We start from the raw sequence: 12,133 nt of genomic DNA, 5'->3' as shown, positions 1-12,133 counted from the left end.
CTCACCCTTCTGCTCTCTGCTTTGTGGTTGGGGCCATTCGCCTCCTTTACCAGCTGCTCCCTGTCAGCCTGGGCCAACAGGGCAGAGGAGCAGAGGCTGGCAGAGGGGAGAGGGCTTTGCTCCTCCCTGTGTGCCTGGGTCCCTCTCAGCATTGCCCTAGCAACTGGCCTTCACCTCAAGAGCCCCAGTGGGTTCCAGGAGCTGCAATTTACCATTTTCCCAACACTTCCACAACCAGCCTCATCATGCCCCTTCCTCTAGCACCAGCTGGCAGCACCCCCTCCCTAGAGTTCTGTATCCAGTTCCCGGGCTCGTCTTTGAGTTCCTGGGGCACCTGTCCCATTGGGCAGTGCCACCAACTCAGAGGGCTACCCCCAGCCATATGGGGCCACCAACCTCTTCCCTTTGTTCCCTCAGCTCTTGGGCTGGTAGCTGCTTCTTGCAGTTAAAATTTCCATTATACTCCAATATTGGGGGGTGGGTTTTTTGGGTTTTTTGCCTTTTTCGTTCTCCAATAGCCAAGTAACAATTCTTTATTTAAATTTTTTTTCTTTATTATCAGTATTGTGTCTCTAACAGTGTTTGGACCCTGACAGTAACTCTAAAACTAAGCAATTTTAAAAATAAATAAACTTGGTCTTCCCTGGTGGTGCAGTGGTTGAGAGTCCGCCTGCCAATGCAGGGGATGCGGGTTCGTGCCCCAGTCCGGGAAGATCCCACATGCCGCGGAGCGGTTGGGCCCGTGAGCCATGGCCGCTGAGCCTGCGCGTCCGGAGCCTGTGCTCCGCAACGGGAGAGGCCACAACAGTGAGAGGCCCGCGTACCGCAAAAAAAAAAAAAAAAAAATTCAAAAAAAAAAAAAACTTTAAAACTAATTAAGTAAAAATAAAGAACAGAAAAAAATTTCATTAAAAAAGTTAAGAAATTGACAATAAATAGCTCTGAAGATAACTTAAAACTAAATATGACCAAATTTTGAGGAAATAAAAAAACTTAAATAAGTCTGAAAATAATTCAAAAATAACAAAACTAAATCATTCAAATCTAAATAAATGTAAAACTATATAGCTAAAATTACAGTAACTAAACAAGTCACACTGAAAACTAACAAAATTAAATAAGTCAAAAGTTAAATAACACAAATAGATAAAAACAAAACTAAAAATAAATAACTCAAAATTACAACTGAAGAGTAACTGAAAAACTCACACACCAAGTCTAAAAATAAATAACATTAAGTAAATAATTCTCAAAGCTAATTCGAAAATAACTGAAGATAAGTAACTGAAAACAAACTCTGAAAAAAAATAACTTTGAAAATAAACTGAAAACTACAAAGTCAAATAACTGGAATACTAAACAGCTAAATAGAAATGAAAACACAGTCCGGCGGGATCGATCGCCTGCTGCCGCCCGGAACCACTTCGGGTTCCTCCCGGGCGCGGCCTCCGCGGGATCTGCACCCGCGTCGCGTGCCCTGCGCAGGAGCGCGTCAATACCTCCGGGTTCCGCGCGACGTCTGCGCCGAGTCCCTGCGCTCGCGCTTGCGCAGGTAGGACAGCGCGAGGTTCGCCGCGGGGCTGTACCGGGAGGCGTGGGCTCCGCGGCGGACGTGGACCGAGCCTCAGGCCCCACTAGGACGGCCTAATCGCCCCCGGGCAGGGCAGCGGATCCCCAGGCTCCAAGGCCCCTTTGCTGCTTCTGCTTAAGGGCGGGCCGGCCTCCGCATGCAACAGCAGTGGCTCCCCGGAATGCAGGCGAGTATCAGTTCTCTGCGCAGGGCGGCCTCAGGCCCCCTTCCCGCGCCCGCACTGCCTCTGCTCGAAAACCGGTCTCCCCACTGGGGGCGAGCAAGCCAGCGGACATCCCAAGGCTCTCCTCAGTTTTGTTTGTGGCCCTGAAATTCCAAGAAGAAAGAGGAGCAATGGCTAACAAGTTCGCTTACCTTTCTTTCCGCTTCTAAATCACGTGTCCTTCTCTTCGCTTCCCTCTTTCTCTCCCTGGATGCTCCCGTAGGCCTAGTCTTTATGGGTGAGAATCATGAAAAGGAGGGAGAGGGAAGGAGGAGAGGAAGAGAGGACAGGAGAAGCTGATGAACAGAAATGAGGGAAAATATGAAAAGAGGTAAGAAGGATTCATTGCAGCACTACTTACAATAGGCAGGACATGGAAGCAACCTAAATGACCATCTATGGATGAATGGATAAAGAAGATGTGGTACATATATGCAATGGACTATTACTCAGCCATAAAAAAGAATGAAATTATGACATTTGCAGCGACATGGATGGACCTAGAGATTGTCACACTGAGTGAAGGAAGTCAGACAAAGACAAATATATGATATCGCTTATATTTGGAATCTAAAAAAAATGGTAGAAATGAACTTATTTACAAAACAGAATTAGAATCACAGATGTAGAAAACAAACTTATGGTTACCAGGGGGGAAAAGGGGGAGGGATAAATTGGGAGATTGGGATTGACATATACACCCTACTATATATAAAATAGAAAACTAATAATAACCTACCGTATAGCACAGGGAACTCTACTCAGTACTCTGTAATGTCCTATATGAGAAAAGAATCTAAGAAAGAGTGGATATATGTGTATGTATAACTGATTCAGTTTGCTGTACAGCAGAAACTAACAGAACATTGTAAATCAACTATACTCCAATAAAAATTAATTTAAAAAAAAGAAGGAAATAAATTTACACTCAGAGCACTGCTCTCCTTTTCCATATCTTCTGCACCTTCACTATCATCAAAGGTTTCCATGGAGATAAACTCCCTACTGGAGCAACCTTAGGGAAAGAAAGGGAAGAATTTGGCCGGCCGTGGGGGAGAGGGCGTGGGAGGACAGGCCACGCAGCCTATGGCAGGACGGAATGGGCAGCGCCGGTCTCCAGGAACCCATTCTCGCCATCTCTCCCTCCTCTCCCAGGACTGCACTGCTTCACCTGGGCCGGGAGGAGGGGGCCTGTGATCTCCAGGTTCCCTTTTCCAGCTCAAAATTCTGTAACTGTGAGAAGACATGTCCACATGGTGTTCACAGTCCTACCTCCTTGTCCTCCAAGAAAACAGTCATTGTCTTTTTGTGCTTGACGACCTTCCTGCCTTGCCTCCTTCCCGCCCTCCTTTCTTCCTTACCTCCTTCTCTCCCCTGATTACTGCCCATTTCCCATTTCCTTGGCAGCCTCTGCCCAAAGTCACTGCTCTCCCCGTGGGAAAATCAGAGGGATGAATACATCGTGCCTCTCTCGCCAATGAACTGATTAATTAACCAGCCACACCATTGTGCGCCTGTCACGTGCCACGGCTGTTAAAGACACTGGGGGGGGGGGAACAGCAACGCCCACCAAATTCCGACCCTGCTCTGTGCCTGCTAGGATGTCAGTTATTTGTCAAAAGTTAAGTCTCACCCAACTGTGTAAGGACCTTAGCCCCATTTTACAGATGAGAAACTCACATGAGGGAGGATTAATCACTTGGCCAAGTTCCCTTGGCCTGTAAACACCGCAGCTGGAATCTACCCCACACTAAAGGCGTGGTCTCCCAAGTCAGCTTAGGGAGGCGAGCATCTGCAGAAAGATTTTGATCTGAGGGAGCCCCAGGTTGAGCGTCAGCTGAGTCCAATCCATCCCGCAGGAATCTGAGCACAGGAGAGTTTCAGTTCCGCTGAGAATTCAGGGGGAGGGGCCTTGTGGGGGCGCAGGAGCGGAGCGGAAGTAGCCTGAAGTTGGGGTGGGTGGGGCACAGTATCTCCGGGAGCAGGCATCCAGCAAGAGGGAGCTCCCGACCTGCCGCCCAGAGGGCCCCCCCCAGCTGCGTTCGGGGCCCGGGGTCCTCCCCGGAGCAGGGCCGTGAGGGCTGTGCGAGCACGACGGGGAGCCGCCGGGCAGCCGCTTCCTGGAGGCCTCCAGAGACGCCGCGGGACGACGCAGGGGCAAAGCCTGGTTTAACTCCTGCTCCTGGGACGTGGTGGGCGAGCGGAGGGAGCGCGGAGGCGAAAGTGGCTCTGGGAGGCGCTTCCCACCGCCCTCCTCCAGGTGTGACTGCGGGGCACCCGCGGTAACCCCCAGAGACGCCTCTTTAGGGCGGCCATCCCGCGTGGGTCCCCTTGGACCAGGAGCAGACAGTGAGGACGGAGGGACGGCCGTCTTGCTGGAAAGCTCTTAGGGAGGGACAGAGCAGGAGCTGTTGCGCCCTTGACCAGCCCCTGCGTGGATAGAAGAGCTGCGTCTGCAGGGGCCGTGGCCTCAGTGCCCCAGGCAATGCCCGGTGCCAGGGGCCCCAGAGCCGCCCGCTGGGAGGAGCCCGGGGTGGTAGCGGGGCTAGGCGGCAACCTGGGAACTGAAAGACGCGAGGACGAGGTCCAGCCATTCCTCGAGGTAAGTGAAATGATGACCTGGTGCTGGGGCTGCTTTCCCCTCTCTCCTGTGGACCCTGCGGGCTGGGGAGTGTGCGGGGGCCTCAGCCGGGCACAGGGCTGGCACAGAGGGGCCCTCGCACACTTGGCCACGCGTTGACTGCATTATTTCAGGGTCATCCAGGCCGTCATCCCCTGCCTCCAGGTACGGATTTGCCTGAGCTGGCAAGAGGACCAATCCTCCGAGCACAGTCAAGACCCAGACGCCACCTCCCTGCTGGGGCCGGCGGTGCACATGGGCTCCTCACTGGAGAGGCCACAGCTGGGGGTGGGGCCCCCATTTTACTCTAGAGCAGGGTTTTCCAAATGTGGTAAAATAAGATGTAAAGTTTACATCTTGATACAGTGTACACGCATGCGCAGACACGTTAAAACGAGTTTTACGCACTATTACCCTCACTGTGATTGATACTCTAACAGTTTGTATTGTGTCCATTCATTTTTATTAATGCTGGTCCAGACGCACTGAGTTGATTTTATGATCTACTAATGAGTTAAAACCCACAGTGAGAAAAGCACCTTTCTAGAGCAAAGCGGAGGGAGAAAGAAAGAGGAGCAGAAGGGAAATGGAAGGGACACGGGAAAGGAAGAACAGAGAAAGAAGACAGGACAGAATGAAGAAGGGGGTGTGTGAGAGGTGGTGGGAGGTCACACAGCTGCCTGCCATGATGTCCTTTTGAGGCCATCTGCTCTTACACAACGTCCCACTCTGTATGTGCCCTCAGCGCTTCATTGGACCCTGGGCTGCTTGGTGGCAGGGACAAAATCTTTTCACTTCTGAAAACCTCACAGCTCCTAGCAGAGGAATTCTTTAGAATCAGGCAAAACCTGAGAGAACATCTCTTAGTCAAATCTTCTCATTTTCCAGGGGAGGAAGCTGACCTGGAAGGGTCAGCCAGCCAGTCAGTGATTATTCACTCCAGTCAGGCCCTGGGCACAGTCAGGATTTGCTCCTGGTGGGTCACAAGCATCAGTTTTTCATCCAAAGTGAAGATAACAGTATTTACTTTAGAGGTTTAGTGGGAGGATTAACATTATGTATATCCATCAAGAATGGTGCCTGACACATCATAGAAGCTTAATAAATAGCACCTGCTATTATTGTTAGTAGTAACAGGAGTGAAAAACAGTCTCAGAACAGCATTGGCCACTTCAGGTATGCTGCTGTCACTAAATCTGGGGGGGCAGTTTGGCTGCCAACGTCTTCATCCCAGACAAAATAGAAATCCTCATAGACACCTAAGGAAATGACTTTAGAAATAAAAACAGGAAATTTGTGCATACGTACACCAGCAAAAAACTAATTCAAACACACGGGCCTTAACAAATATTCATCTTGGTTACACCAACATTTTATGTTAGTGTACATTTTTTACGTGAATGGAGCTATTTTATTTCCCCACTGATTTCACCGAGTATTTTGGGGAAGACATAAACCTCAGAGGCTGTGGGCTACTCCCAGTCTGTGCCAAAATAAGTGCAGAGTGCTTTGCAGAAATGAGTCTGATAAATGGGAACGGTGGCCAGAAAAATTCACGATGATAAGAATTTGAGAGCATTCTCTTCCTTCCACAGACAATAGTTGAAACTCACACTTTGTAAATATAAACATTTGGGGGAACTTAGTTTTAATTCTTAATGTTTAGAATACTGGGTTGTTTTGCTTTTAAAAAGTTGAATCTATTAATAAGTGAACTCAGAAGAGAGTTTAAGTTACACTATTCAGAAAACACAGTTTTATTCTTCCACTTCTTACCTGTATAATATGGGGCAAGTTCCTTCACCTCTCTGTTCCTCTCTTACCTAATTTCCAAAATAGGAATTAAATATGGGACCTATCAGTATTTCATGGGGTTAATGTAGTGATAAGGGAAATACCTATAAAGATTTCAGCATGCCTCTGGCAGACTGTAAGCCTTTAAAAAATGCTAACTATTATGTTTTATAGTTAAAAAAAGAAGAAAGAAAATACTTTTTTGGTAAATTACGGATGTTGACAACAAAAATCTAAGGGCAATTATTTTGTTTGAAATTTCTCTTTTCCCTTCCTGTCCTCTAGATGGCAGAACGAAACCACTCTGGATCCTGCTGGTTGGGAGGAAGCTCTTCCTGCACAGATTTTAAATGGTTAAACTATGTTTTGGTTCCTTCCAGATTTTTCTTTCGTCTAATGGAAAAAAAAGGTAAGCATTGTATATGCAAAATTTAGGACCGTTTCTAGCATATCAACAGAGTCATTTTGACTAGGGGGCTGGAGTTGCCTTAAAGAAGCCTGGGACCTTGCTTCCTTGCCTTTGGAGAAATACTGGACAGTAGCATTGTGATAATGTGAAGGTAAGTACTACCTGAGCCAGGTGCTGTGCTAAGAGCTCCATCTACCTGAATCTTCATAGGGAGACTACGAGGTGTCACCCCCATTTTGTAAAATTAAAGATTAAGAATTTAAGGCACATTGAGATTAGTTAACTTGACCAAAGGAACAGAGCTGGCTTGAGCACTTGCACTTAACCCTGTGCTACTGCCACCTAAGTGACTGCTGCCTGGTGGGTGTTAAATCACAGGGCTAATTTCTGCCTAATCTGCCCTAATAGTAACCTAGATCTCAGGAAAGAAGGAGTCTCAGGATTAGTGTAGATTACTAGGCTAGATTAGGACCTTTTGCAGAGTTTTGCTCTGCAAACCAGAGTTTAAGCTTGTGCATTTAGACCAGTATATCTCTGAAGTGTGTATTTCCTTTTCAAACCAGTCTAGAACCAAGAGGAATCAGAGTTACTAATAATCACTGAGAGGGCATTGGTATCGTTCTTATAAACATCGAAAATTCCTTGCAGTAAGCTAAGAAAATCAGTAATCAACATGAACTCTCAAAATATGATACTTCTTTTAAAGATAAAAATAGTATTTACCCAAGCCAGCAATTTTTTGCATACTTCATACAGAAGCTGATTTCAGGCTGAAAGAAAAAAAAAAATCGGCACTCAAATTAAAGCCAGTTTTGGGGTTTTTTTTAACATCTTTATTGGAGTATAATTGCTTTACAATGGTGTGTTAGTTTCTGCTTTATAACAAAGTGAATCAACTATACATATACATATATCCCCATATCTCCTCCCTCTTGCATCTCCCTCTCACCCCCTCTATCCCACCCCTCTAGGTGGTCACAAAGCACTGAGCTGATCTCCCTGTGCTATGCGGTGAAGCCAGTTTTCATTTATTTTACACACACACACACACACGGGTAAGCAAGTATTAAAGGAACAAGGCCACCACACACACAAAACATTATAACCACATACTTAAATGTATATGAATGCATGCATTTGATCTTTTCTTCCTCTCATACATTCAGAAGACATTTCTACAGTCCTGGCTCACTTGGTCCTGGCATCCTCTCCCACTTCTCAGCCCATCCTGCTGTGTTCCCTGCATGCCTTGATTCTCGGCCCATCCAAGTTGTGATAGTTAGCTCTGTTAATAATGAATAAATAATAGCAGAGCTCCCACCATTCTCCATTCTTCCCTATGTGTACCAAAAGAGAATATAGATGAGCCCAAACTGTATAAGTTGGTGGGGCAAACTTACACATCCCTGGGTCAGTGATCACATTCTCTGTTCAGGTGTTGTCCACCTCAGCCTGATGCTCGAGGCTTACCTCCTTCTCGCTCAACCTCATTTCCTTCCACTCTACCCATGAACCTCTCAAGCCAGGCTCCAAGTCGTCACTGAACATGCTCCCTTGGCGGCAGCTCGGCGATTTCAAAGGTTCGTGGGTCCACCTTTATTACCCATGTGACGGCACGAGTTGCCCAGTTGCTAGGATGGGCCTGCGGCCTGGAGCACGATGCCTTGTACCACAAAGGGGCTTTGCCTTGTACCACGCACCGTGCTGCCCCTGCGAAGCCGCCTGCCGCCAGAGCCCCTGCCCAGTGAGCCTGATTTCCCAGTGTCCCTAGGCCTCCCTGTCACACAGGGTCAGGCCACACGGGAGGAGGTTGTCCCAGGCCCCCCACAGGGCCAGCCGCCCTCCTTGACTTGCGCCGCCGCGGACGCGTCGGGTTACGCTCTTCTCTTCCCAGCCCAGAGCCTCTCTGACTCTGTAACTCCCTCTGGACACAGGCCCCTTCTGCCTGGCTGTCTCCAGAGGCCCTGTCTCCACACCCTCAGCGGCTCCCAGGGCCCGTCCTGTCGCCTTAGAGGCCCTCGTCGCTGGGGGCCCGGAGGCCTTGCCCAGAGGGCACGGAGTTATCGTGCCCAGCAGTCCCGGTGTTTGAAGGTGGGGTCGGGCAGTGTAGGAATGAACTGGGGTGATGATGCGTAGGTGTCAGAGCCGTGTGAGTGCTGGGCAGGGGTGAGGTCCTGATGTTCCTGATCTGGCAGCCTCTGAAACCTCCCTCCCCTGTTGCCTGATGCCCCTGAGTCTGTGTTCGGCCCTGGAGTCTCATCTCTCGGGGACCAGCCCAAGGCCCCACTCCTGCTCACTCACCCACAGGGCGCGGAGGCCCCTCTGAATTCCTAGAGCCCTTGCTGTGGGCATCACTCGCAGTGACATTTCATCAGACCCTGCTTGGTGAGCCAGGCTCAGGAGACCTGGTCCTGCTGCAGGAAGGCTGTGTGAAATTGACCCTCAGTTGGCCTGCCTGTGAAAGGAAGGGGCTGGGACCACACCTCTGGCGCTGTCCTCCAATTCTGAGGTTTTATGTGTGTAGACGTTTTCCTTCTTATCTGAACTTTATGCTCTTCGTTCCCACCACAACCTAGAGCACAGTTCCAGGCTCACAGGGACCCTATAAATGTGTTTCTAAATTGGCGACTGAATAACGGGTTTGTCCTACTAATATGGTGATTTTTCAATTTGACACTCCTAAGTTTATATTTTCTTTCCCCATCTCATAACAACTGGATTGTTTTCTGGGAGAAATTTAGCTAGGATACTGAATTGTAGTCAAAGGCCACTGACTAAACCCTCCGTATTCCACAAATGCAGATTCCCAGGCACCCAATCTAGAGATTCTGTTTCAGTAGGTTGGGTGGGGTCTGGAAATCCACAGTAGTGACAAGCGCAAGTAATTCTGAAGCTATGGTCCTGAGAAACATTACTCTAGGGAGAAAGGATCTCTAGGACAATCTAAAGAGTAGAAATTTGTTTCTGTGATGTTTTCTTTCTTTATGAGGAACAGGGTTGTAGGTCTCCTTGAGAGCTGGTGCTTGAGGGGAGAGGAGTGCGCGTTGGTTTCTGTAAACGGCAGGCTGGCCTTTAAGCAGTGCAGAAGCTAGAACAGCCCATGCTGTTGGACTCATGCATAGCCTCCATCTCTGCCACCGTGTCCTCTCTGTTCATGAAATTATTGTGCCAACACTAGGGTGGCCAAGGGCAGAGGCTGGCTCAGGACCCTTGGAAGTCACTCTGTTTGGTTGATTAGTGCCTCTCCCATGGGAGATGCTCCCTGCTGGGTGTTAACATATGTTACATAGATGTTCACATTCCAAGCCCACTGCTTTGGTCCGCATGCCACACACCTCTTCCCCAGACACCTTCATCCCCAGTCTTCCCGTCTTTCTCCTTTCAAGTCTCTGGCCAACCAGCCAGCATGACCACTGCCCATGAGTCTCTGGGCATCCTTGCCCCAGGCGTCTTCTCTTTCTTCACCAAGTGGATGACCAGATGTACTGCCTGTAGCTGTCGTTAGGAGGAAACTCTCTCCTGCAGGCCAAAGGAGCCACCCCAAGTGAGGCTGCAGAGCAGCTGCGGTCCATTTTTGTCTTGCACCCACATACCAACTGACCTGTCCATGAACCAAGCTTAGCTTTTCCTTCTCTGTCAGCTTGTCTTCAGAACCCTTCACGCAGTCTGAGGCAGGCAGATTGTAGAGCGGCCCCCAGGACCCCTGCCTCCTGGTGTTCACTCTCTTAGGTAATCCCCTCCTCTTCAGTGTGGGAAAGTTCTCGGACTTGCTTCTCATCAGTGGAATATGGCAAAGGTGATGGGATGAGCATGAGAATGTGTACATGATACAGGACATAAGATGGTAAGGCCCATCTCACAAGGGCACTCCCCGTGACTTGTTTGCTTTGAAGGAGCAAGTGACTGTGTTATGAGCTGCCATATGGAAAGGAACCGGGAACCAGGAGCTGAAGGGGGCATCTCTCCAACAGCCAACAAGAAACTAAACCCCTCATTGTGGCCATGGGCAAGGAACTGGATTCTGACTATAAGCACGTGAAGCTGGGAGTGAATAGCTCCCCAGCTGATCCTCAGATAATATCACAGCCCCAGTCAATGTCTCAATTGCAGCTTTGTGAGAACCTGAAGAAGAGGAGACGACTAAGTCATGCCCGAGTCCTGACCCACAAAAACTGGGAAGTAGTAAGTATGTACTAATGTAAGCTGCTAAGTTTATAAAGTTGCTATGCAGCAATAGAAAACCAATACACAATCAAACATGAGCTGAGAGAGAGGCACTGGTACAAAGTGTAGGTGACATGGGAGCCTGGGCCACCTGCTCATGCAGCTAGCTTGTATTCTCTGGTCCTATGCATGGCTGTTCCCAGACCTCCACCTCCACCTTATGATGGAATGCTGCAGACTCCTCCCGGGCCTTAAAGCTTGGTGAATGTGACAGAACCCAGCTCCTGATGGCAAATCTGGACACTCAGTCCCTTCATGTCCCATGGTTAGGTGCATAATCTCTACCAGGGTCCATTAGCAGAGGAGCATCTCTTTTCTGAATGATTCTCCGCTGCAGATGGCATAGATTTGCGTCAGGACCCCAGGGCCTTATGCTGTGATTCTGCTCTCCTCCACGTGGCATCTTTTCTCACCCCAGATAACTCTAATCCCATAGAGTCTACCTGGTTGTGTAGCCCACTGGTTGTATTCCCCAGGAGCAGGGATGCTTGCACCTCAGCCTAGATCTGCTACACAACCCGTTCCTGTTGGCAGTTTTCCTTGTCACTAAGGAAATAAGTGAGAGCAGTATTTCTAAATATGGAACATGCTGCCTCCAGAATCCAGAAGGCCTGCCAGGCATCGTGCTTTCTTCTTAGTTGTGTGAGATATGAGATAATGATTTGTCCTAATGCAGTGGAGATGGGAGGATATGTTCCAGCTCCCCCCAAACCACTGGATCTCTAAAAACTTCACTGAAGTAGTGACCCCTGAATCTTCATCTAGTCTTTATTCTGCCCTCCGGAATGCACGTGTCTTATCCAGTCTTCCAATGCATTTGTCACTTCTTACTCATTTGACCATTTAATATAGTAAACAATGTGATCTTCTGCAGAGCGTCCAGATGGCCCAGGTCCTTAAGACTATATTAGGGCAAAGGGCAGATTTAGCTTCCAGGCAACACTGTGAGTTGATACTGTGTCCTGTCCTATGAGGATGTGAACTGCTTCGGTCCTCTGATAAGGATGGAAAATAATACATTTATCAGACTGATGGCCATATGCTATATATTTAAGGCCATTTTAACCTGATCTAGCAAAGATACATATCTAGCTCACAGCTGTAATTGGGAGACTACTACTTGGTTGACTTTATGGTAACCCACTGCTATCCTCCAGGATATATCTAGTTTTTATAGCGGCCATACTGATGAATAGAAAAGGTGTGTGATGAGAACCACCACTCCTGCCGACTCTGGTGTTTAAGTGGGAGTGGGGTGGCACTTATATTAGCCATATACTTCATATGGTATTG

Source organism: Orcinus orca, chromosome 5 (assembly GCF_937001465.1).
Source record: "Orcinus orca chromosome 5, mOrcOrc1.1, whole genome shotgun sequence".
Classification (NCBI taxonomy): domain Eukaryota; kingdom Metazoa; phylum Chordata; class Mammalia; order Artiodactyla; family Delphinidae; genus Orcinus; species Orcinus orca.
Note: the sequence above shows the minus strand (reverse complement) of the source record.